The sequence below is a fragment of the Equus caballus genome, chromosome 12, assembly GCF_041296265.1.
Source record: "Equus caballus isolate H_3958 breed thoroughbred chromosome 12, TB-T2T, whole genome shotgun sequence".
NCBI classification, from domain to species: Eukaryota; Metazoa; Chordata; class Mammalia; order Perissodactyla; family Equidae; genus Equus; species Equus caballus.
In genome coordinates this window covers 17,096,499-17,123,273 of record NC_091695.1, presented here as the reverse complement: position 1 = coordinate 17,123,273, position 26,775 = coordinate 17,096,499, and the positions used below count along the sequence as shown (strand labels likewise).

The 26,775-nt window shown below is 36.4% G+C and overlaps 1 long non-coding RNA gene and 1 pseudogene across 1 annotated transcript; one reads left to right on the top strand and one right to left on the bottom strand.

Moving 5' to 3' along the window:
- Positions 1-592: 592 nt before the first annotated feature.
- On the top strand, positions 593-9,603 carry LOC138916623 (uncharacterized). The gene is made up of 2 exons (XR_011423903.1): positions 593-4,598; positions 6,069-9,603. It is a non-coding gene; the product is annotated as an uncharacterized lncRNA (long non-coding RNA).
- Positions 9,604-25,439: 15,836 nt separating this feature from the next.
- Positions 25,440-26,613, bottom strand: OR4C203CP (olfactory receptor family 4 subfamily C member 203C, pseudogene; annotated as a pseudogene).
- Positions 26,614-26,775: the final 162 nt, after the last annotated feature.

The following is a 26,775-nucleotide window of genomic DNA, read 5'->3' as shown; positions in this document are numbered from 1 at the left end:
ATAAACACTTATATAAATTAAGTATTCCTAAAACTCTCAGAAATATTTAATCAAACCCAAATGGTTTTCAAGTTCATATGATCAGGATAATCTTTGATAAATAAAAGCTAGTTTAAGTTTGTTGTTTTAATAAAAACAAGAATGTCTTCAGAATTGTCAATAATAAATGTAATGCAAACATACAACACCATCTACCTGGGTTTACTAGTCAAATAAGCTCATACTATATGTTATCAAACGTGTCAGCAAGAAAAATAACAAGATGTTAGTTAGCTATTTGATGTCTAATCTAAGTATAATTGCTAAAAACACATAATTTAAATAAATGTAAATAAAAATTTATACTAAGTTAAACTAAATAATGGATATTCATTGAATATCTAGATCTTTTCTAAATAAAATAACAAACTAAGACATTGATTGCTAAACATAAGTTTATAATTTATCTACTTTGGGCTTCTTAATTTTTTGCAGAGAGACAAAAGGTATTTGGGTCTATTAATAAATATATCCTTTGTCATATTAAAAAATAGTACTATGAAAAACATATATCTCTAAAAAGTATAAATTTGTATAATTGTGTACTTGTAAATTTGCTAATCTACTACAGAAAGCTAATATATGATGACAGTTCACAATTACCTGCTTTCTAGTATTCTCTGGAAAGTAAAGATTACGAATAGTTAAAATCTATAATAAATATGTAAAACTAGAATGACTAGAAACAATAAGAGTGAAGGGAAATAACTTTGTTTACAGTGTATGAGAAGATAATTGGTTGTATTTTTATATGTAGAATATGCAAGGAGTATAGGATGTGTTTTTCTGAAGGAAAAAGAGTAATGTTTTCTAAAATAAAATGATTGGTTGCTGCAGAATAAGAAATGAAAAAGAATAAGAAAAAATCTAAAAGGATATGGAAAGTAGCAGAAGTTTTATGGAAAAGATATTTTATGTTATGAGGTCAGAGCTGGCTAAAATTAAATAGATTTATATATAAGCATTTTTAAATGAGCTCAATAATGTACTGACACAAAATTACTTTAATTTCCTGTTAAAATCACAAAACTTCTTAGATTATTGGTCTGCTTTTAATAAAAATTCTAGGGGCCAGCCTGGTGGCGTGGTGGTTAAGTTCATATGCTCCGCTTTGGTGACTCAGGGTTTGCAGGTTTGGATCCTGGGCATGGACCTACACAGCATCATCAAGCCACGCTGTGGTGGCATCCCACATAGAAGAACCAGAAGCACTTACAACTAGGATATGCAACAATGTACTGAGGCTTTGGGGAGAAAAAAGGAAGAGGAGGGTTGGCGACAGATGTTAGCTCAGGGCCAACCTTCCTCACCACTTTCCCCCAAAAAGAAAGCATAAATAAGAAAGTGATCAAACTCTTTTAAAAAATCTAAAAGGTTTTCTTCACTTTTAGTGTAACCTGCCTGGGAAAACATGATTCTGTGTCTTAGGAAATATTTCCTGTGCTCCACATTATCATTATCAGATCTTTGATTACTTAGGAAAACTGAGTCTTTTCAATTTTAAAAAAGCTAAGATTTTTTACAACTATGTAACTTTCTATATTTGCCTTTGAAATCTTTAAATTGTTGCTTTGGTTAAAGAACTAAATATTGTTTCACAGTGACCTATGATCCTAATTGATCAAGTGTTTAAATCTTTTGACATTTTTAACAAACTTCCCCAAATCAAATGCTCAATGACGTCTTTTTGACCTCAAACTAACTTTGGAATTTTCCACAGGGCCCAGGGAAGATTTCAAAAGATTTGCTCTCTCTCCTTATAAAAGAGAAATGTTAATTTGTTTAGGCTTATTTTATATGTTAAATTGCATGAGAAACATCATTAAATAAAAAGTAATGTTTAACCTTCTCAGAATACATTCACATCTGATATTTTATGAACGTGTTCCAAAAATTATACAAATTTTCTAAAAATATATGTTCTAGTGTAATGTTATCAGTCATAATTCCAGTTATTGGTTTACAATACTGTATATTACAAAAGTAACAATTTGCTTCTCAATTTCATAAATTTTTTTTTGGTGAACTTTCACCAGATCTTTAACCATGGCTAATTTTAAGATTTTTATCATTCACAGACAGTTACTGTTTTACTCTTGAGTCTTCTCTGAAATCGTTTATAATCAACTACAGGCAAAAATGCTCCATTTTCAAAGGGATTCATGGTAAAGAATCTGACAAGTACTTTAAAATGCAGTTTTCTGATAACTTTAGATCATAACACTGAATTGGGTAAGAATTTCTAAAACTCGAATGGAAAGCTGATTGATTCATAAAGCTGATAACCAAAGATTAAGCAAAATAAGAACTAATTCCAGGATATTGAATGATGAGGATGATTATAATTTTTATGACTTCATTTAAAGCATTGCTGGTTCTTTAATGTTTTGTTTTCCTGATTTAAAGGACTCTTTTTACTCCTCTCTATGAAACTGTCTATAACGTACATCTAGATGATAAAGTATACTTTTGTAAACAAAGTTGAAATATTTATCTTCTTCTCCCTGCCTGTTTCCTCCAGATTTAAGAAACTTTTTTTTAATGTTTCGTGATTATATATGTATTTACATGTTAAATAAGAATCTGTTATTGTAATAGGATACAGGTAGACAAGTCCTTAGCTTGACATCTTAACCTAAAGAGACATTAAAGGTTTAATCTGAGATTTCTTACTACAAGCCAATATTACAGAACTAAGATTGACTTTATGGTGCTGATAAGCCCCCTTGGATACTACCAAAGATTTCACTGAAATGTCATATTTGAGAATATGCATAGAATTATTATTCTTGCTACATTTATGTAAATAATTCCAGTTTGATAAGACTAGACTTATTTTACAAACAAATTAGTCTCATTGTAAATATCTTTGATAAAAATGGAATAATTATGGAAAAAATTGTTTCAAGAGAAAATGGTGGTGTATCCATTATCAGATTCTAGTCCTGTTAATTGTCTTTGAGGTTTTTTTAATCTAATTATAGACCTCAGAGAAACCAGCACACGAGATCACATATGGACATCCTTCATGCCGTTCCTGTCTGTGCCACTCAAGAAAGTTCAATGAACATCGAATGACACCATCACAAACAGTCAAACTGCAAACTAAGAAAATCAATTTGACTGAAACTACCATCCTCATTCCACTATCTAAAGATACTTCAAAATCAAATTTATGAATTTTCTCACCTGGCTGCTCTCCAAACACAGAAACTGAATTTATAATTTACTCAAACTATCAACTTTTGTTTTTATTTTACTTCCAAAGAAATGCCTCTTATTAAATTTCTTGATTATTCACATTATATACAGACCTAATTTAGACAAAACCTTACCTGCAATACTACCTCCTGAAATAAAATATCCTCATGTTCATCCTGTCCTAAATAATCATGAGGTTATGTGATTGCTAACCCATCATGTTGTGCCTAAGTAAACAACTAAAAAAAATACATTGACATAGAAAGGTAAAACCTGAATCTGATTATAACCCATATACGTTATTTATTTGGTTAAATCGTGGCTTCTGGGAATATCTGCTCTGGGGAATTTTTCAGTCCTTGGCTATTTTTCTCCTGATAGTCATTATATTAACCTCTCTAGTGCACTGTATCCTCTCAAGGGTTTTAAGTGCCTTTTGACAGCCACTCACATCAAAGTCTATCCATCAGGATTAGACAACTTGAGGAATTCAATGATCTGACTGCCCATCACCATGATGATGATATAACTGTTGGTAACAGCAACTACATGACTCTCCATCTTGACTACTCAACTAGTGGAAACTCCACATATGTAATTCTTCAGTGTGGCTACATCAACAGTGGAGACCAAGACTAGTTGGTCACACACTCACCTTGCTGAGAGAATGGCAAAAAGGGGGGAATTGTTAAAATTAAATACAAAATAGAGACAGAACTTGAGAATCCCCTGAGCAGACAATACCATTTAAGCCACGTAAGCAAAACCAAATCTAGCTTATTTCATGAATGGGAGCAAAACTTAACTTAGGCTATTTCTTATAAATGCCTCTGACAATCATAAAAGAAACTTAAAAGTCATCTTCCTAAAAATGGTACAAGATAATCACTTTCAACCAATCCCCTGCCATCTGGAAACTCCCATCGTAATTACCAATCATTATAAAGGTCCACAACTTCCTTATTTTCACTTTAGAAGCCATCCTGCATCTTCATATCAAGCCATCCTTGAGCTTCATATCAGTCTTTGAGTTTGGAAGCTCCCAGTTCACACACAATTAACTCTTACCAAATATTATTTATTTATTTGATGCTTTTAATTTTGCTATTTCTGGATTTTTTTTGTTTGTTTTGTTTTTTTGAGGAAGATTAGCCCTGAGCTGACATCTGGGCCCATCTTCCTCTACTTTATATGCAGGACATCTGCCACAACATGACTTGATAAGTGGTTCCCACGTCCACACCTGGGATCCGAACCAGCAAACCCCAGGCAGCTGAAGTGGATTGTGCCAACCCAACTGCTACTCCACTGGGCCAGCCCCTATTTCTGGACTTTTGACAGCACTTTCTGTGTGCCAGGTGCTATTCTGGGCACTGGGAATTTAACAGTAAAATATTTTTAAAAAGACACAAGTCTCTACCCTCATATAAGTTTTATTCTAGAATATATACAAAAAGAAACAAAATAAACAGCTAAACTGTATGACATGTTAGAGAATAAGTGCTTAGGAGAAAAATTAAGCAGAGATGGAGGAATAGGGGGTACAGAATGTTGGTGGGAGTTGCATTTCTAGGAAGTAGCCAGAAAAGCCATTATTGAGAAGACACATTTTAATAATATACTAAAGAAAGCAAGGGGATAAGTCATGCTTATATCTGGAGGAAGAATATTAAGACACAAAAAACAACCTGTGCAAAGGTTCTTAGGCAGAAACATCCCTGGTGTCATGTAAAAAGTTGGCAGGAACAATGGTTTAGGTGTGACGGTGGGTTCCAAGGATTGTTAGCATTTGCTATTGGAAATAAGCTGGAAATAATGGAGATGTGGTTGAAAATTAGTGGGTTGAAATTGAGATTTTAGAAGATTTTAAATTATTGGCAATTACAAGGTCTAAGGATGACCATGGGAGCGAGCAGCTAAGATTGATTAAACGACAAGATTCCTGGAAGAAAATGAGTCAATGGGTCAGTTTAGAAGTCAGCAAATTGGAAGGATCATCTATGTGGGTATTAAAATGACCAATTTTATCAATTTTTACCAAATTACCAAAAGACGTTGGAATGACAGTGAGGAAAAAGCCAACCTCTGCAAGGAATAAGGTGGAATGACCTCAGAAGCAGTAGGTGACTTTTGTAAATAAAAGTGGTGGGTGGCATAGTCTAATAGAAATTAAAAGCTAAGGATAATCATGGGTTAAAGAGGGGGTATGAGCTGGAAGTAGCAATGAAAGGCAATCACAACAAAATCTCATCTTCAAGCCTTTGTCATGAGAGATGCGGAAGAGAAAACAGCCCCTACTTAAGTGGAAATAGCATATGGGGGAAGAACCAAGAAAGCAAGAAAATAAAGAAAATATTCACATAAGAGATTGAAAGTATAGGAGATTCTGTTTGTTATTTACCTGACATCCAGGAGATGTAATGAAAGAAGATTTGGGGAGGATGAAAGTTATGATGTGTAAAGGGAGTTTATGGTGCTGTAGGACATTTAGAAAGCAAATTTTTTAAATTATCATTAAAAAATTGACAGTCCTTAGTTTAAGAAACATTCATGCAATCTCTTCAAAGCCTGGGAACTCAAAACTCCTGGACTTGCTATTGGGCTTTTTGAAATAGCATAATCCACAAGAATATGAGCTGTGAAGACAAAGTTTTTCTTTTCTCATTGCCACCTAAAATAGTACTTGGCGATAATGGGGAGCTGATAAATATTTGTCAAAGTAAATTCTAATTTTGAGTAAAAAACGTTTCTGTGGATGTTCCAGGTGCCAGGTCCTGGGATAGAGACTTCTAGTGCTCCACCAAAATCTGTTCTCTCTTCTTCTGTAGAAACAGAGGGGCATCTGCGTTCATGGCCACCTGAGCACAGCCTACATTCTCCAGCCTTCTTTCCATCTAAATGCAGCTCTGTGACAAACTGCTTGTCAATTGGACATGAGGAGAAGGGCTACGTTAATTTACAGGCAGAAATCTAAAACATTGGATTGCACTCTTCAAGTTTATTTTCCCTTCTTGACATCTGATACCAGGTTGGGGGTGTCACGACTGTAGACGACAGTGCTCTATGGCAATGCTTCTCAAACTGCAATGTACATATGAAACTCCTAGGGGCAAGTTCAAATTATGATTCATTAAGTGTAGGATGGAGCCTAGGATTCTGCATTTCTAACAAGCTCCCAGGTGATGCCAGTGATGTTAACATTTGCCTCAGATTTTGAACATGAATACTATATCAGATGACCAAGGAGCAGCTTGGAAGCAACCTGGGTTCCTGAATAAAAAGGAGGAGATGCAGTGCCCTGCCAACCTTGACCATTTACATGGAATTGTTATACCAAAAAGAATAAACCTCTTATGCTTTAAAGGACTACACCACCTGGTATCTCCTTTATAGAGATCTAGTCTTACTCAAAGTAATTACAGAACTCAAAAGTAAAGCATTCTTATAGAAACCAGCAGGTCCTAGTATTAGGGTCACCAAAGATGATGATTAGATTAGATTTGTCAAATTCTAAGCACTCAATAACAACAACAATAACAACAACTACCACAAACATTTACTGAGTTTCTGCTATCATCAAAGCACTCTACAACTGGCTTCATACATATTCCTGAGCAAATGGACAAAAATCCATGCCTTCTTGGAGCTTACATTCTAGTGGGAACAGACAAGTTAAATAGTATGTTAGAGGATGATAAATGCTATTTAAAAAGGAAAAAATAGACCAAGCTAAAGGAACTGGAGTGCTGAAGGGAATGCTGCATTAAATATGGCATAAGGGAGCCCTCCTTGAGGAGAGATTAGAGTAATGTGGGAAGAAGGAGCTGCTGTTAGCCAAGCACCGTTCTGGAAGAGCATCTTAAACAGAGAAAATAGCTGAAGCAAACGCTGCAATGTGAAAGCCTACCTGATGTAGTCAAGGAATTACAAGGAAGCCAGTGTGGCTGGAACCGAGGGAGCAAGTGTGTAAGTACCAGAGAGGCCAAAGAGGCAATAGAAGGTCAAAACACTGTGAGGATTTTGCGCTTTTCTCTGACTGAAATGGAACTCTTTCACAGCTTTAAGCAGAGAAGTGTCCTGGTTTGCCTCTAGTTTTAAAAGGATCCTCTGTCTGCTGTGCTGAAAATGGACTTAGCAGAACAAGAGTAGAAGTAAGGAGAATTCTTAGAGTTTATGGTTTGATCTAAATGAGAGATGATGGAAGCTTAGACCAGGATGGTAGGAGAATTAGTGGGAAAGTATATAATATTCTGCATATATTTTGAAATCAAATTAAAAAATTTAATAGGTTAGTCGGGAGCTGTGATATCATCCAATTTAGACTCCATTTTTTTAGCCTAGGAAACTGGAAGGACGGAATTTCCTGGGGAAGGCCACAGGTAGAGTATGTTTAGAACAAGAATAATCAGTCATTAAATATAAAGATGGTATTAGATATATAAGGGAGGTGTAAGCAAGTCATTGAGTATAAAAGTCTGGCATTCAAGTGAAAGGTCTGAGATGGCATAAATTTGAGAGTCATCAGCATAGAGATGGTATTTAAAGCAATAAGAACTCTTGGTTATATTTTATTTATACAACATATGAAATGAAAATTCTCCTCTGAGATTTGGTGTCCTAAACACATGCGTTTTCAGAGATAGCTCAGTGAATCACAACTAATGGAAAAAAGAAAAAAGCTTCCTGATCACTAATGACTTTCCACAAACACTTTCGCCCAGAGGAGATTCCTACAATTCAAGATGAAAAGCTTCCTCCCCCCCATAATCTCATCTCCATCACTACTTCTCCTTTTCTCATTTCTTCTTCTGCTTTTATAATGTTAAACAATAGCAATTAATACCAATGCTAACTCTGTGGCAAAGCTGGCAAGGCAAATATCTTATGGATGCCTTATGCGACAAACCAGAAAATTCCCACCTCATGATCTATAGGGCTTGTACTTTGAGATATTTCCTAGTAAAGAATATGAGCTTTAAATAAATCTTCCAAACTTTTATCATCAGATTGTGAAGGTCATTCAGTGGCATTATCCCCAAAGAGGAATGCTCACGCAAAACCTCTCAAAGTGGCATTTATGGTTCCATCTACCAAACTTCAGGGTCTCAGACCTGTAAAAAAGTAGTCTGAATTATATTTATTCTCAGAGAGACTCATTGTCAGCTCCTTCATGGACTGACTCCTTCTTGTAGATACTCATTAGTTAACAGTACTTGGACCAGACTATAAATTTAATGAGATCCATGGAAAATATAAATCAAAACACCAAAGTGCTTATCCCAGTCATTGGTCAATATCTTTCTCTCCCAGGAGGAAAATCTCTATAGGAAGCCCAATCACTACACGGAGTTTGCTTGATGAAGGTAGAATTCAAGAAATCATAGCCTGAAACTTCTCTCCTAATGCAGAAGCATTAGCAGCTGGTCAGTTTCATACATGAGTCAGTGCAATACTTCCCTGCACTATGACTGTACCTGATACCTAATGGAAGTTTTGCTTCCTTGATATATTTTGTTCTGTATTTCCAAGCTGGGAATCTCACTTCTGTGGACATCTTCTATTTTGTGGTGGATTATTATGACATTAGTTCTGTTTTTTTATGTCATTTATTGCCTTTTTCATATATGTGATCTCATCCATGAGGCATTGACTTTTATAGTATAAGTCTTGCAATTTTATAAAGTTGTCACCAATTCATCAACCAAAGATTAAGGAAGTGTCCACAGACTTAAATTACAAAAATAGGTATGTATATAAAACTAAATAGTATGAACATATGAAAATAATTAACATGACAAAGAAAAAGTATGTTAAAGCAAATGGAGAGAAACTATGAATCAATACAATGAATATGTTTATTCTAACTAGAAATGTCCCTGTTTGAATAGGAGGTCCTGAGTTATCTCTTTGTACATGTTCAAGAGGCAAAGGAAATGCCTATTTTTAAGGGTGTTACAAAGGGGAGATAAGCATCAAATAGGCGCTTAATTAGTTGAGATATACATATATATACTTCTCTGGGATCATAAGTTTCTTGTAGTGACTCTGGGCTGTTCACTGTTGAGCCAGAAAAGATAAAATCTAGATTTAGTAGAATCCAGAACCGATTTGCCAACAAAATGGATGAGTCGAAATCAGGGACCAGTTTCTCACCTTGGATCAGAAACGTGGAGAAGAGAAACACAAACAAGAATAATGTACAAAAAGGGAGCTACAGTTATAGTTACAACAGGATCTGGCTCATAAACTGCAAGGCAGAGAGAAGAGAGGAGTGGGATTATCCTCCCACAAATATTACTGTTCTTGATGTTCTGACACTTTTTGTGATATTGGCTGAAAATAAAACGTGTCTGTGCTCTGTGATCATCCTGCCTGTTTCTTCAAATGTCCTATTGAGAGAGGACTAGATTGCCCACCTTGGGATACAAACAGTTTTTCTTTTCTATCAATCCAATTTTGTTTAAACTATTATGAAACTAGCAATTGGAGCCTTCTGCTCTTTGCGACTTCAAGTAAGAGCTTGTTGCACCATAATTTTCTCATGTCATTTTTAACTTCTGCATTCCTCAAAGTGTAAATTATAAGGTTGAGCAAGGGTGTCCCAATAGTGTAAAATGCAGCCACCATCTTGTCTACTGGAAATGTGTTTAGGGGGTGAGTTTATGTAAATATACATGGAACAAAGAATAAAATGATAACAATAACGTGGGAGGTGCAAGTGGAGAGGGCATTCCTTCTTCACTGTGGTTACTCAGAGAATGTAAGATACAAATGTAGGAGATAAGCAGGATTATGAAACTCACCGTGCATATAGCCCCACTGTTAAACACCATGACATAAGTATCCATGCAGGCAAGTTTCAACAAAGGTTGCATATCACAGAAATATTGGTAGATAACATTGGGGGCCACAGAAGGTTAATTTCAAAACCAAGAGACTCTGTACTAAGGAATGGATACAAGACCCCAACCCCGCCGGTTTCGCCAAGGCACCACAGACATGCTGGCTCATGATAGTCGAGTACTGCAGGGGCTTACAAGTGGACACATAGCAATCAAAAGACCTGAGCATGAGCACCAAGATCTCCATGCACCCAAAGAAGTGAACTGCAAAGATCTGGGTCAGGCACTTATCGTAGGAGATGATTTTCTTCTCAGATACAGAATCTATAAGCAACTTAGGCGCAGTGGTTGTTGAGGAGCAGGGATCAGTAGAGGATAAGTAGAAAAGGAAAAAGTACATGGGGCTCCCAAGCATCCGGCTATATCTTATGGTCATCACAATAAGTAAATTCGCCAACAGGGTTGGGAGGTATAGAAACAGGAAGACCGCAAATACTATTTTCTCCTTTGGAACATCTTGTGTTAACCCAAGCAGAATGAACTCCTTCATCCTGCTATTCAGCTCCACAGCTACAGTGAATGTAGAAAGGACACAGGTGAGAAATGGTTCATCTGCAAAGAAAATTGGGAAAATGTTGACTTGGCAATAGCAGTGGACTCGGACTCTGAATTCCAAGTGTGTAGCTCTAATTCCATTAACACATAACTCTGTGGGCCTCAAAGTGTTGCTTGCACTATAATCACTTGGGAAACTGTTTTTGGTGATGATATCCATGCTTTAACTATGAGTATTGATTCAAGGTCTTCCTGTGTGGACCAAGATTTTTTGAGGAAAATAAAAAGCTTTCAAGTGATTGCGCCCTCTCCCATTGTCTGAGAATTAATGACTTTGCCGTATGATCTTGATCAAATCACGAACGTCTTGAAGCTTTTTTGTCATATGAAAATTAGAGTTAATAGACACTTCACGAAGTATATGTTTATGATATGTGTATGCAAAATGTATATACATCTTAATTACTGAAAAATAATATCCCTATATAATTTTAAAATAATATATTTGGAGACTCTCTACTAAGAAAACACAGTTTTTTGATTTGGACACCAATTTGCACCCATTATTCCTGACCTCTTAAGTATCTTGGTTTGATTGTGCTTTAAGAAGAAATCATTTCTCCAACTTTAGGCTCATGGTCGCCATAATTTTATCTTCATTGTCAGTCAGGGCACATAAGACATTTGGGTAAATCACTGAGTTTGGCATTATTGAGGAAAATTACTATATATTTGAAATAATCTATTACTCATGTTAGATGCATGGCATCAAGTTTCACACCCTCTGGATCCAAATTTATGTGCTGCTTGTTATATTTCTATAACCTGAATAATCTTTACTCACATATGATTCTCATACCACTAATGTCCAGAGGTTTGTATTCTTGCAATTTTTATTACTCTTAAAACATAATTTAAAAAAATTATTTCAGACTTGCAACATAAAAATATTTCCCATTGTTCTACTCTATTCTTTATTTCTATACAGACATATCTATATAATTTCAACCATCATGTAATATTATTATACTTTCTGATTTTCATTTTTGATTGTTAAAAGCCTTTGTCCATGTAATTAAAGAGTATCCATAACACAGTTACCCATTTTAGTAACTGTAAATTAACACATCACAATCTCATAATATAAATCTTATAATTTATTCTTATTTAACTTGTTTCCAAATTTTCACCCTAATACAAACTTTTGAAGAAAGCTCTTCTCATTTATATCTTGTTGTTTATTTTTAATAATTTCATCAAAATAAATTTCTAGGAGATTGTGGCCATAAAATATGTATATTTTCAAGGTTTTTATAGCCTTTCAATTTGATTGTTTCAATATTTATTAGACACATTTTAATTATAGAGTGAATATATTTGCATAAAAATATCCAAAGTTAAAAGTAGATTGCAAGGTGAAAAAACCATCCTTCAAAAATTTATAATTAACCAATCCCACACTGCACAAGTAACTGTTAGCTCTTTCCTCATTCTTTCAGGTTTTTCAGGGTTATACATATATATATATGTCTGGTTAAATATCCCTTTTTATGCACAAATTGAATCATTTCCCATTGTTTCTAAAATAATAGCAATAAGGCACAAATTTCTAATAAAAAACTAACTTGGGGCATTATCTTATTTGCTTGGTTAATAGACTTAAAATTATGTTATACATTTCTTTGATTAATGGTAAAGTGTAATATTTTGTATAGTTTTACTTCTTACATTTCATCTGTTTTCAATTATGCATATCTTTTGTCAGTTAATTTTTTGATATCTTTAAGTTTTGAGCTCTTTTGGTATTTATTTTTAATTTTTTACAGTCAAATCTATCAATTTTTCTCCCCTTTCTAGTTTAGTTTATTACTTCAATTTGGGAGTTATCATCTTTCTTCTGTCTTATAATTTTCCTGTGTCTTTTAATATTAATGAGAAATGGTCTAGAATTTATTTCAGTATGTGTTTGGGGATATTCCTCCTCTTTCTGATCAATCACCAATCCTTCAATGAATCAATGAATCAAAGTCAAATCATTATATATTTACTAAGAACCTACTCATCTGCAGTCACTATAGTGTGTCACGGAAAGGCGTCTTCAACTTCTTTTTATTCAAGTTAGAGGGATAACATACTTCTAGATATGATAATTAATTACATAAGAATGACACACAGTTGTATGTGATAATACCAAATGAATTTTGATTTCAACAGTAAAAAAGTTCCCTAGAGAATGAATTGATTGGCTAGTGAAGATTAAAAAATGATAAAGAAGTGGAGTTACGGCTTTAATTGTGTTAAACTGTAGTTTCCAACAGGGTTCTCTGAAACTCAAGTATTCAATAAGCTTATACTGGGTTTCCCTAACTAAATCAATATTTCAATATTAGTAACTTAAATTGTCCATTTACCTCTAATAAATATACACATCTAAATAAAACTTTGTTTCTTTGCAATCCAGCTAAAATAATATTACTTCAGTGTGATAAACTAGAGATGATATAAAAACTACACAAGATCTGATTGGCAGTTCCAATTATCTCTGACAACTATAAAAGAGAAAATGAATTAACGATTACTTAGTTTCAATCCACTAAGTTCATATGGGGATGAAGACAAAAGGGAGGGAACATTTTGCTGTGAAGAGAGAAGTTAGGTGAGAAGAGCGAGTAAAAAATCATAAGGGGAGAAGCATGCATTGCTTCAGGTGAACAGAGATGATCTCCATAAAAAGTAGTCCCATCAAATCAAAAAGTTGTAAAAGATACATTTGTAGGCAGATAACTTACAACCATGAAAGCCAGGCCATGTAATTCCATTTTATTTTATTTTCAATAAGGAAAGAGAAGATTTGGGGACATAAAGACAGAAAAGCAGCACTTGACAAGATGTATGCATTACATTCACATCAACCATACCTGGGGTTTTATCATTCAATTTACCTATTATTTCCTACCACTCCTAGACCATCCTACCTCTCTGATTTTGGGGACATCACAGTAGTGAGCATCCTATTTTCGCTTCCTTAATCCCTAATTTTTACTTTTACCTGTTGAAATTTTAACCAGTTCAAATTATATTTGATGCTAGAAGTCTTCCCGCTTTTTTCCAGGTAATTTGGACATCTGCCTCTGTCTTCTATGCTCCTATATTACTATGGGCTTTGTTAAATATATGCATTTAATTGGATACAGCAATCCTAGCTTATACATTATTCTTGTTCTTTAATCTTATCATTCATACAGATTTTCACTTTTCTTATTTCATTTAACCTGCACATTTTCTTGAAAGGTGAGTATGGCCACTTCCCTTGTTCTTTTTTTAAAGATTGGCACCTGAGATAACACCTGTTGCCAATTTTCTTTTTCTTTTCTTTCTTCTTCTTCTCCCCAAAGCCCCCCAGTACATAGTTGTATATTCTAGTTGCAGGTCCATCTGGCTGTGCTATGTGGAATGCTGCCTCAGCATGGCCTGATGAGCAGTGTCATGCCCACACCCAGGATCAGAACCAGCAAAACCCTGGGCTGCCGAAGCAGAGCGCACGAACTTAACCACTCAGCCACGGGGACAGCCCCTGCCTTATTCTTTTCTATGTACAAAGCTTAACCTCTGATACAGAAAGTTTTACCAGGTACAGTCAGGCTATAAGTAGAGTGGATGCTACTGGATAGCTTCTCTCTCTAGCATTCGCCCTCCGTGTCTTATAAAACACAAATCCCAATCATCGTGTAGATTGCATCCTAGAAAAGGCAAATCCTGAACCATCAGAGAAGGATGCCAATTGATATCTTAATTTCCTGTCCCAACTCCAAAATCAAATTCTGTAAACTGCACAGTGAGACAAATATCAAAGCAGACAACTAGATACCTAAGTGAATAATAGAGAAGAGGAGGAAAGGGCAGAGACTGAATGAAGTCAGAGCAGGAGAGAGGAGAGTGACAGTGAGCAGACACCATAGAAAGAAGAGTCAGAGGACAATACACAGAAAGATATAGAATGGGGAGAGAATTAGAATTAATTCTAATAAAAATATTAGAAAAGCCAATTTGACCCAAGATTTCATAGAGAATTCAGCTTCTTTCTCCCTGACCACTGCACTATGACTTGCCCCAAAATCAGAGAGGAGATGAAGTTGTGGATCATGAGCAAGGGTTGCCAAGGAGCTTGAAAACTCAAGTGTATAGAAAGTGCAGCCATGTCTTATACTCTTTCCAACAAAACATCACCACTGACCTAAAACTCTTCAAATGAGGAGACGCCCAAGAAAAAAATTTCTGCCAGGCCGGCCTCAATGCCATGGTACAGATTAGTGCACACTTTGTGAACAGAGTTGCTTTTTTTTTTTTCTTGAGGAAGATTAGCCCTGAACTAACATCCACCACCAATCCTCCTCTTTTTGCTGAGGAAGATTGGTCCTGAGCTAACATCCATGCCCATCCTCCTCTACTTTATATGTGGGATGCCTGCCACAGCATGGCTTGATAAGCGGTGCACAGGTCCACACCAGGGATCTGGGTGGGCGAACCCCAGGCCGCTGAAGCAGAGAGCATGAACCCAACCACTAAGCCACCCGGTGGCCCCTGAACAGAGATGCTTTTGAGAGGTAGTACTGCTTTTTGCTGAGACCAGAGAAGACTTAGGAACCCTGGACCACCATAACCTTTCATTGGTAGAAATACTCTCCGCAGCTCCATCACTTCTTAGAAGACACACTGAGCACAGTTTCCATCCAGTCAGGGGTCAGCCTGGTGGGGTAATAATTAAGTTTGCATGCCCTGCTTCAGAAGCCCGGCGTTTGCCAATTCGGATCCCGGGTGTGGACCTGACACCACTTGTCAAGCCAAGCTGTGGCGACATCCCACATAAAATAGAGGAATATTGGCACAGATGTTAGCTTAGCAACAATCTTCCTCAAGCAAAAAGATGAAAATAGGCAACAGAGGTTAGCTCAGGGCCAATCCTCCTCAGAAAAAAAAAAAAAAAAAAGATTCCATCAAATCAGTCTAGAGGAAGCAACATAAAAAAAATATTTCAGACAGACTGAAAAACTTACCTCTTTTCTTATGAGCAAGTAGATGACTTCCAATAAAGTATATTTTTTGTACCTTCAGTTATAATTTACTTAGAAGATAAATCTTATGATGCCTGGATAAAACACGCAATTATACTTCATGGAGATTTATCAGTGCTTTCTATCACAGGAGGTTATGGAGAAAGGAGGACTCTGCATGTGGCCATAAGTCACACAGTTCCCGCCCAGAAGCGATAGGTTAAACAAAACAATATTCATAATGGAGCAGGAGAGAGTGTCATGAAAAATAGGGGAAGTTTCTTAATTTAGTTCTTGGAAACCTTTTGGAGAAAAACATTCCTGTGTTTTGAGAGAGAAATCTCTCTGAAGACAGCTCTCTTCCTAGAGTCTGTCTTTTGGAAAAATATGAGTTAAGTGTTTTCTTTTTATAGCATTAGATATTTATAGTAATTCCCACAAAATTTGCAAGTGCCTTTTAGCCTCAGAAGCTCCAAGGAAACCATTAGTCCCAACTCAGTCCCAAAGGATGTCCAATGAGCTACCTAGCACAGACAGTCCAATGGCAAAAGTAAACTTTGGACCCAGGTAGTTAAACTTCAACTCAACAGGATTTGCAGGTGGAGAAACTCTGTTCCGTTTTCCATGTCATTTGCTTAAGCTCTTCTCTTCTAGAGGCATGAAAGTCTTTGAAGCCAGTTAAAGGCTTAGAAAGATGAAATATGTAAGGGAGACATGAGTCCTGGCCCCACCACTTATCTCTAAGTGAATTTAAGCAAGTTTTTCAACCTCTTTAATTTCCTGTTGTTTCTTTGTAAATGGCTACTAGTAATAGTCATTATTTATTTAAAAATTATTAATGTTAAGTTCTCCCATTTCTAATTTTATCTATGTTTTTAAATCAATGTAGAGAGGAAGATAGGAAAGGAGGAAAAGAGAAAAGAATTCTTAAATACTCGTCTTATATATTTTCTTTTTCTTGTTAAAGATACATGCCCTTACACTTACAGGGAAGAAAGTTATATATTTGCTTTTGAATGGTTGCAACCTATTAAAGATGGGCTGGATTACATTACAACATTACTTTATTCCCTGGAAAACCATGTTAGTACCCAGCCGTCTGGCCTAAGAATTGCCTGCAAGGTATGACATTGCATGCTAGGTGCCTTAAATGAGGATGAATGAGAGGTCCAGGGTAGGAATGGAAGGAGAAGGATGGGAGACAAAATGAGGTGGGAGAATGCCATGAATAGATTGCACCATGCTTTGCAGTTTTACTGAAGTGTCTAGTGGCAGCCAACAAGCTCAAGTGTCTCAGAGAAAAATCAGATCCCCACATCTGGCCTTTTTTGTTAAAAACGGACTAGAAGAATCCCTAGGAAGGTTTTGGTATGTTACTTAAAGTTTTTGAGCCTCAGTTTCCCCATCAATTAAACAGCAAAGTGAAGACTTACCTTTAAAATGTTTCTATAAATACTAAAATATATTACATTTGAAAGGAAAGAATGCCTGCCTCAGAAAGTGTAGAGGAAATATTTGTGCTTTTATTAACCAGACTTAAACATGAGGAATTGAGGACCAAGGAAGTGAAATAACTCACCTAGGGTCATACAGCTAATGAGTAACAGAACTGAGCCTAGAATCCAAATCTCTTAAGTTCAATTCTAATGCTCTTTTTACTTTAATAAGGTACACAGTAGTGTCATAAGGTTTATTAGGCTAGAAAACAAGAGCAGTCCATGAATGAGTCCCTGCATTAAACTTCCATTAAAAAAGCCTGAAATTGACTCCCTACCTTTGAGGAAATGATTAAGCTTCCCAGTTCTGGTGGAAACATTTTGCAGAGGGTAGTTTCAAAGGAGACCATTAAACTGCCCGAAGGCTGGAAGCTGAGTCAATGATCTCTTGAAGTCCCTTCCAGCAATGAGTGAACTGTAGACTGAATGACTGGATTCCCTAACTGGACTCCAGGTTCTGCTAAACCAATGCCAGGGTGTTATTGAATGCAGTTGACTGTGGTAATTCAATCATGGAAACCACAAATGGGAATAGATGACAACTGAGGTTTTACTAAGTTTGATTCACCTCTGTCTCACATGTAGTCTTAGGATGAATTGAGGCCATAATTTAAACTCTGCTCATTTAAATTTATATCTTACTACAGTAGGATTTCCAGTGACGAATTCATAAACTCTGGCAGAAAATTAATATCATATACTCTTCTTCATTGGGCCTGAAAGGGAAGACTAAGTAAAGAAAAAAATGATTATTTAGTATTTTTGTCCACAATACTCAATGAGTAAGTATTTTATTGGTGTTGATGTGCATGGGGAAAATGAAATATTTTACTGTAAATCATTTATTTCAGAAGCCCCTTGGCCACCTGAGATAAATGAAACTTGATTATGGAAATGACATGCAAGATGTGTCTAAATTGGAATGATCTCTGTATCAATTATTATTCAAATAGAATTATTCTGACTTGGGTAGTAGACAAAAGCAAGAAAATTCAGGTCACCAAGTGAATTAAAATATAATCCTCTCTTGAAACCTATTTTTTACTCTCAGATGTCTCTGGCTTCTATTCCTGTTGGAGGGGAAGAAAGTCAGCTTACTACACTTGCAGCTTTCATACTGGTTTTGCTAGTAACATTTTCTCTCAATAGTTCTCTTTGATTGTTCTCAAATAAAAGATACTCATTGCTGACTCCCTTATGCAATCTGGTGCCCCTTATTCTCCCATAGTTGATTGGCATGGGGTGGTCACCTGATCCAAGAGGAACTCATCCACAGGCAAGACTGGGTCAATTAGGTTTTCTCTCTCAAGAAATTCACCAAATGACTCAAATTCTCTAGCAGATGTTCATGGATCATGTTAAATGATGGAGTCATGTGATACAGGTACACGTACAGTTGAGGTTCTGAGAATGTTCTGGGCTCTGCCCTTCCTGAGTCCTGATTGTTTTTTCCCAACAGTCACTGAGATCAGTGTCCTAAATATAAACTTCTTTTCACTTGAAATACTTGAATAAGTTTCTGTTCCTAATATCTAAGATATTTTTGTCCTCCCTTCAGAAAGGTTTTTTAAAGCATGGAGTGAATGGCAAGCAGTCTGATGGACTGGTTCTCTTTTCATTCTTTTTGGTGATTGGATTTCAAGTAAACATAAAATCTCTTTTCAATTTACATGTGAGGATACGGAGTAGCCAAATCAGTGTTAAGGAGTGATCTCTTCTTGTTCTATTCAGAACCTTTGGATGTTGTAACAGTGCCTCTGAAGTTCCTAAATACTATGTCTTTAATGGCGTTTTACATCATAACTAATGATGCTTCATCGTATTGGACTGCTCGTTAATACTGGCTTCCAATGACTCCATAAACAATATTTCCTTGATAATGAGCACAAATGCAAATCTGTTGACCAGAGTCTGCAAGAAAATGTGAGCAATAATTCATTTCCCAGTCATGTTAAACTGACTGCTTAGAATTTTATACCCTAAGTATGGAACTACTGACCTTCCAACCACGTTTTCCCTTGAAGTCTTTAAGCCATAATCACTGAATTCCTGGAAAGTGATGTCTTTCAACACTGACCACATCCCTGCCTTCCACACACCACCACCTGCAGGGAGGAGATGAAAGACCTGAGCCCAGACAAAGAACAGTGGTCCCATTCATATAAGTCATGTCCCTCATCACATGTGGTTTAAGAACAAAACAGGAGAGCACAATGCCACCACATCCAGGGGAGGCAAGAAAGGGCCAGTCAGCATTGCAGAGCAAAAGTTTTAAAAGCCCTTGAAGGAGATAAGTACAGTAACCTCTGAACTGTCTGACATGTGACCTTGAGCCTGTGGAATGGCTAGGGTGACCTCTGTTTTCAGCAGGAAGGATGGGCAGGCTATAAGATGGTTGCCACCACCCCCACCATCTGCAGTGCTGTAGATGGTGGCACTGCAGTTAGACCATGAACAAGTGACTGCTGAGAATGGCCTACATACCTGCCCCACGTCAAGGGTCAGCAGGGGACCATTTATAGCCCACACCCTTGAACTTGTGCTGTGTCACCCAAAATGAGCATGTAAACCCCATTCTAGTAATCAACTTAGTACAATATTATAAAAGAAACAATGAACCAGCCTGTGGAAGCCATTTGCTTGCCAGACTGCCCTCCTGGAACCAAGGTTCTGGCCACAGAACCTGGGGTAAGTTCACAGCTACAGAATCCACAGCTTCCTGGGCTATCTGATTGGCCCCATGGGTGGAATAGAGTATCAAAGAGCACCCCAAAGAGAGAAAACAGAGATGATACTCATGCACTCTGGTGTGGGCTGGGGTGCCCCACCAGAAGGGTCTGCCCAGTCACAGACACTGGCAGAGAACATAGGAAATTTCACAGAAGATATTTCAAAGTGTGGAGCCAGGAACCGTGGCCCTGCTTGCCCAGATCTAAAGGCAGTACTAAGTAAAATATTGGTTCTTCTCATCTATGAACATAAAATGATAATCATGCAAATGACTTGGAGAAAGTGTTCCAAGCAGAGACAATAGCCTAGGTAAAGGCCCCAAAGCTAGAAAATACCTGACCTGTAAGAGGAACAGTCAGCTGCCAGAATAACCAGAGGAGTCAATGAAGAGTTGGTCATAAGAGAGGAGTTCAGAGAGCTGACAGGACAGCCAGATTATGGCTGCTGATTCTAGTAATTGTAAGGGCTTTAAATTTTACCTGCGTGATATGGAGAGCCATTGCAGAGTATTTAACAGAAGTGTGATATGATCTGACTCAGGGTTTAAAGGATAATTCTGAGTGCTGTGTTGAGGATAGAGTATTAGAGGGTAAGAGGTATGAGGCAATTGTGATAATTCAGGTGAAAGATGATGACAACTTGAACTAGGTAACAGGTCTAAAACTGATTAGAAGTGATGGAATTTGGGATGCACATTGAAGGTGGGGCCAACAAGATTTCCTGATAGAGTAGCTGTGCCATCGGTTGAAATAGAGAATGTGGTGACTGGAGTACTTCTAAGGATAAAAGAGATAACAGATTTTTTTTTACAATGTAAATGACCCAGTAGAAAGGGAATGAAGAGGATATCAGAGCTATAGAAGAGACTTTTAGACCAATGTCTTCATGCAAGTGATAAGCAGATGAGGTCCAGTGCATGAGAAAAGAGGTTGTTTGCCTTTGGATAGGAGAATAGATAATGCATTTACAGGAGTAAGTAGCAAGGTAGCATGTAATTGGATGGGTGATGGCAGATTGGTAGATACAATCATAAGAGTTTATGAAAGTTTATCTTCTGATGTCTTAAATTTTCTCAATGAAATAGGAAGCAAGTTTATTTAATGTTTCCCAATAAGTCTGATGCTTGCGGTAGCTTTTAGGCCAATATCCTCCTTAAAATTACAGCGCCGTTTTATCCCTACATTGCTATCCTTTGTATCATGAGTAGTAGTGAATTTTTCAACTCTAATATAAAGATAATCAAATGATTTACAATCTAATACTAGTAACAGCAAATTCTAATAAAAAGGAGCAAGACCATATGGTATTTCTATTTTTCACTTTTTTAGAAATCTCCATGCTGTTTGACCAAGTTGCTGTACTACTTTGCGTTCCCACCAGCATTATATGAGGGGTCCCTTTTCTCCACATCCTCTCCAACATTTGCTCTTTTCTGTCTTGTTAATTATAGCCATTCTGATGGGTGTAAGGTGATATCTCATTGTAGTTTTGATTTGCATTTCTCTAGTAATTATTGATGCCAAACATCTTCTCATGTGCCTGTATGTGTCTGTATATCTTCTTTCAAAAACTGTTTGTTCATATCCTCTGCCCATTTTTTGACCTGGTTGTTTGTTTTTTTTTGTTGTTGAGTTGTATGAGCGCTTTATATATTTTGGAAGTTAACCTATTGTCAGATATATGATTTGAAAATATTTTCTCCCAGTTGGTGGGCTGTCTTTTGGTTTTGCTCATGATTTACTTTGCCTTGCAGAAACTTTTAATCTGATGTAGTGTCATTTGTTTGTTTTTTCTATTGTTTCCCTTGCCTGGTCAGACATCATACTTGAAAATATGCTTCTAAGACCCATGTTGAAGAGCATACTGCCTATGTTTTTTTCTAGAAGTTTCAAGATTTTAGGTCTTACATTCAAGTCTTTAAGCCATTTTGAGTTAATTTTTGTGTATGGTGTAAGATAATGGTCTATTTTCATTGTTTTGCATATGGCTGTCCAGTTTTCTTAACACCATTTATTGAAGAGACTTTCTTTTCTCCATTGTATGTTCTTGGCTCCCTTGTCAAACATTAGTTATCCATAGATGTGTGGGTCTATTTCTGGGCTCTCAATTTGGTTCCATTGATCTGTGTGTCTGTTTTTGTGCCAGTAACTTGCTGTTTTGATTACTATAGCTTTATAGTATATTTCGAAGTCAGAGATTTTAATACTTGCAGATTTGTTCTTTTTTTCTCAGGACTGCTTTGGCTATTCAGAGTCTTTTGTTGTTCCATGTACATTTTAGGATTCTTTGTTGTATTTCCACGAAGAATGTCACTGGCATTCTGATTGGGATTGCATTGAATCTGCAGATTGCTTTAGGAAATACGGACTTTTTAATTATGTTAATTCTTCCATGGGCATGGAATATCTTTCCATTTCTCTGTGTGTCCTTTGACTTCTTTCAATAACGTCTTATCATTTTCACTGTATAGGTCTTCACCTCCTTGGCTAAATGTATTTCTAGATACTTTACTCTTTTTGTTGTAATTGTAAATGGGATTATATTCTTGATTTCCCTTTCTGCTAGTTCATTATCGGTATATTGAAATGCAGCTGATTTTTGTATGTTGATTTTGTACCCTGCAACTTTGCTGTAGTTATTGATTATTTCTAATGGTTTTCTGGTGGATTCTTTAATGTTCCTTATATTTAGAATAATGTCATTTGCAAACAGTGAGAGTTTCACTTCTTCCTTGGTAATTCAGATCCCTTTTATTTCTTTTTCTTGCCTAAAGGTTCTGGCCAAAACTTCCATTACTATCTTGAATAAGAGTGTCAAGAGTGGGCACCTATATAATCCAGCTCTCCCACTACTGGGTATTTATCCAAAGAATATGAAATCAACAATTCAAAGAGATTTATGCACCCCTATGTTCATTGCAGCATTACTCACAGTAGCCAAGATGTGGAAGCAACCCAAGTGTCTATCAATGGGTGAATGGATAAAGAAGTTGTAGTGTGTGGATGTATATATATGTATATATATATATACATATATATACATTGGAATACTACTCAGTCATAAAAAAGACAAAATTGTGCCATTTGCAACAACATGGATGAACCTTGAGGGTATTATGCTAAGCGAAATAAGCCAGACAGAAAGATAGTCACCACATGATTTCACTCATATGTGGAAGATAAGCACATGGACAAGGAGAACAGATTAGTGGTTACCAGAAGAGGGAAGAGGGTTGGGCAGGGTAAAAGGGCACATATCCATAGTGATGGATAAAACTAGAATATTGGTGCAGTCTATACAGAAACTGATTTATAACAACATACTCCTGAAATTACACAATGTTATAAGCCAATATGACATCAATAAAATAATTAATTTTGTTTTTAAATTTTAAAAAGGAGTCAGATCAAGAATTGATTAGAAGTCAGACTGTTGAAAAAAAGGCATTGAGCTGCTGAGTAACATGCGCTGAGTAAGTTATTAAATTTGAATTAATTTAGGGGACCTATAGAACAGACAAGGGGAGAAGTTTGTGGAATCTAACTGATAGGTAACAATTTCAGTGTGAAAGTTCAGAATAGTTCTTATCAATGTAATAGAAGGCATAGATTCTAGACCTACTTTGATACTAGGAAAATTTTCAAAAGGATTACAAATATTTAAATTTATAGATCTCATTATGATCCTTTCAGTTCTTTCATTCTATAATTAAAATAGAAAATGATCATTACAAGGCTCTTACAGAGATCAACATTATTACACTGTCATAGGCATTTTCTTCTTCTTTGAAGTGAAATGAGGTGAATAATTGTAAAGTGAATCCAGAAATTTAATTTTAAGATGTTGTAAGCTGGCAGTGATGTAGGAAAAAGTTAAATGGAAGCTCTGTGCAAAGATTTTTGATGCCAAATTGCTGTGTCATCTGTAACCTCATGAAGGATTTGATTTTTAATTATTATACAAATAGAGTCATTTTGACATCCGTGCTCTTCTGAGCTTGAGAGTTAAAAAATAATAGCATTCCCTGATCAGGACCCTGCTTATCTTTCACATCTCTATTTGGACCACATTCCCTGTAGTCCACTGTGCACTGATTACCCTGATCTTACTTTACATTAGTTCCTACCATAGAGTTTCTGCACAAGGTTTTCTCTTTTGCCTTAATTGTTCTTCCCACTGTAATGCTAAAGAATGGTTCTACCTCATCATTCCAAACTTGGTTTAGAAATCATCACTTAGAAAAGCCCCCAGATCCACCCAAGTAGAGTTACCCACTCACACATACAGCACTCCATTACAATTTTTTGAGATTCGCTTATCACTCTATGACTTTACTTTCATTTGTATATGCTGTTCATCTCCTGCGCTAGAACGCAAGCTCCAGGACAGAAAGGAAACATATTGTCTCATCCATCGCTATATACTCAGATACTAGAAGAGTATCTGAGACTTTGTAAAATTCTGCAAATACATTTCAATAAATAAATTAACCTAATTAAAAATGGTTGGTGGTAATCGATGCTAGATATCTATTCCATATATTCAGTTTGAATTTAAAAATAAAAATCTTTATTTAAATATTGTTTGAAATACTGTAACTAATATGGCAATTATTGTATTGATATATATAATATTTTTCGAAGAAAACCATAACAGAATACTGAATCATGCTATGACCTTAGCTTTCCCATATACTTAGTCAAGGGAGGCAGTTTAGAAGGCATTAGTGTCTCTCTATCAACAACCAAAGAAAGATCTGGGAGAAAATAAATATCCTTTAGATTTAGAAACCCAAATTTAAAATGTAACAGCAAGAATCATTCTCCCATAGTTTAAAAAAATAGATCCATTGAATTGCACTTTTTTTTCATAAAGAATAGATATATTCAAGATACAGACACCAGATGCTGATGTTTCTTGACTCCAGCCTGATGAATTCTTATTCTGCTTCTCAAAAGGATGGAAAAAGGTAGTGGACAATTTTGGTAAAGTGGTGGCCTCCATGTTGAATAGCAAATTACTAATCTAAGATTGTACTAGCTTCCAAAAGGAAATTTGACAGCAGGAAAATTCTAATTTTATAATTATTTATCCTTCCCTACTTCTTACCCAACCTACAAAATTGAAAATATCCCCAAAAAGTCTCTTTTAGACTTATATTCATTCAATAATATTTATTAGCCAGCTAGTAGTTGGCTGGGAGTGTTCTACCCACAGCATGACTGAAGAAACATAATCCCTGCCCTTACAGGGATTATAATCATTCAGGGAAAACAGAGAAGATAAAATTCAAGAAAAAATTTTTTAAAATATAGTTTGTGATAATTGATATTAAGGATACAATGAGCTGAAGAGCTAGAGAATAACAGAGGTGAATGATTAAAGAAATTAATCAGGGAAGACTTGACTAAGGAGGTGGGAGTTGATCTGAAGATGGAAAAAATGAGATGGAGCCAAACAAGCAAAATATTCAAAAAAGAATTTCAGCAGTGATCAGAGTAAGACCAAAAGCCCTAAACTGGGAAAGGCTTGAATTATTCAAAAGACAGGTTAAAAAATAGAGAGAGAGGGAGTGGCCAGACTCATGTGAGAAAAGAGATGGAGTACAAAATGTCCTGAGGAGGTAAGCAACAACTTGATTGTGGTATCTTAATGTGATGTGCATGCTTAGAACATGCCCTTGACTGCTGTGTGCCCAATGGATTGCACTGAATGGGGAGAGAAAGACCTCAATGTCCTTGTAGGAAAGATTTGTTCTTAGCATGTAAGCTAGTGACCATCCAGGGTCCCCTGTTTCACCCACAGTTTCCTCATGGCATTTTTCACCTGTGTATTCCTCAAGGTATAGATCAAGGGATTTAACATGGATGTGACAATGGTAAAGAACACAGCTATCGCCTGTCTATGGAGTAAATGGCCACAGGAGTTAGGTACAAGAAAATACATGGTAAAGAATAAAACAACCACTGTAAGGTGGGAGACACAGGTGGAGAGAGCCTTATGCTGCCCTTCAGAGCTCTAAGACTTCAGAGAGCAGAGGATCACCATGTAAGAGGCAATGAGGATAAGAAGATAAGGAAGAAGATAAGGTCACACACATCACGCCAGTGTTGAAGATGACTAAGAGGCCCAGGTTGTGGAGGTCCATGCAGGCGAGTTTCAACAATGGAAACAAATCACACATAAAGTGATCAATGACATCGGAGCCACAGAAAGTTATTTGATACATGAAGAAAAGCTGTATTGTTGCATGCATGGTTCCCCCAGTGAGGCCCCTTCCAGCAACAGGCAACACACTCAAGGGCTCAAGATGGTTATGCAGTGCAGGGGCTTACAGGTGGCCACATATGATTGTAGGCCATGACAATGAGAAGGATGATCCCCAGACCACCAAAGAAATGCTCTGCAAAGAGCTGGGCCATGCAGCCTTTGAGGGCGATGATAGTGCTCTCAGAGAGGGAGTCCACAGTCATCTTGAGGGTGACAATAGAAAAGTAGGTGGCATCCATTAGGGACAAGGGAGTAAGGAAAAGATACAAAGGTGATCTGATTTGTGATCATGGTTACCACAGTGAGTAGGTTTCCTAAAACTGTGGACACGTACATGATTAGAAACACAGCAGAGAGTATTTTCAGCAGGACAGGATTATTTGCGATGTCCAAAAGAATGAATTCAGTCACACTGTTTGGATTCTCCATTTACTGTGGGCTGATGTAAGCACATTGCTCTGCACTGGAAAATCTACAAAATAATAGTGTTTTGAACTAGTAATCACTGAGTGTATTGGACATTTTTGCACTCTATCTCACACCCTCTTGACTTACTTTTTTCTCTAGCTATTGATACAGCAGCCAGCTGCT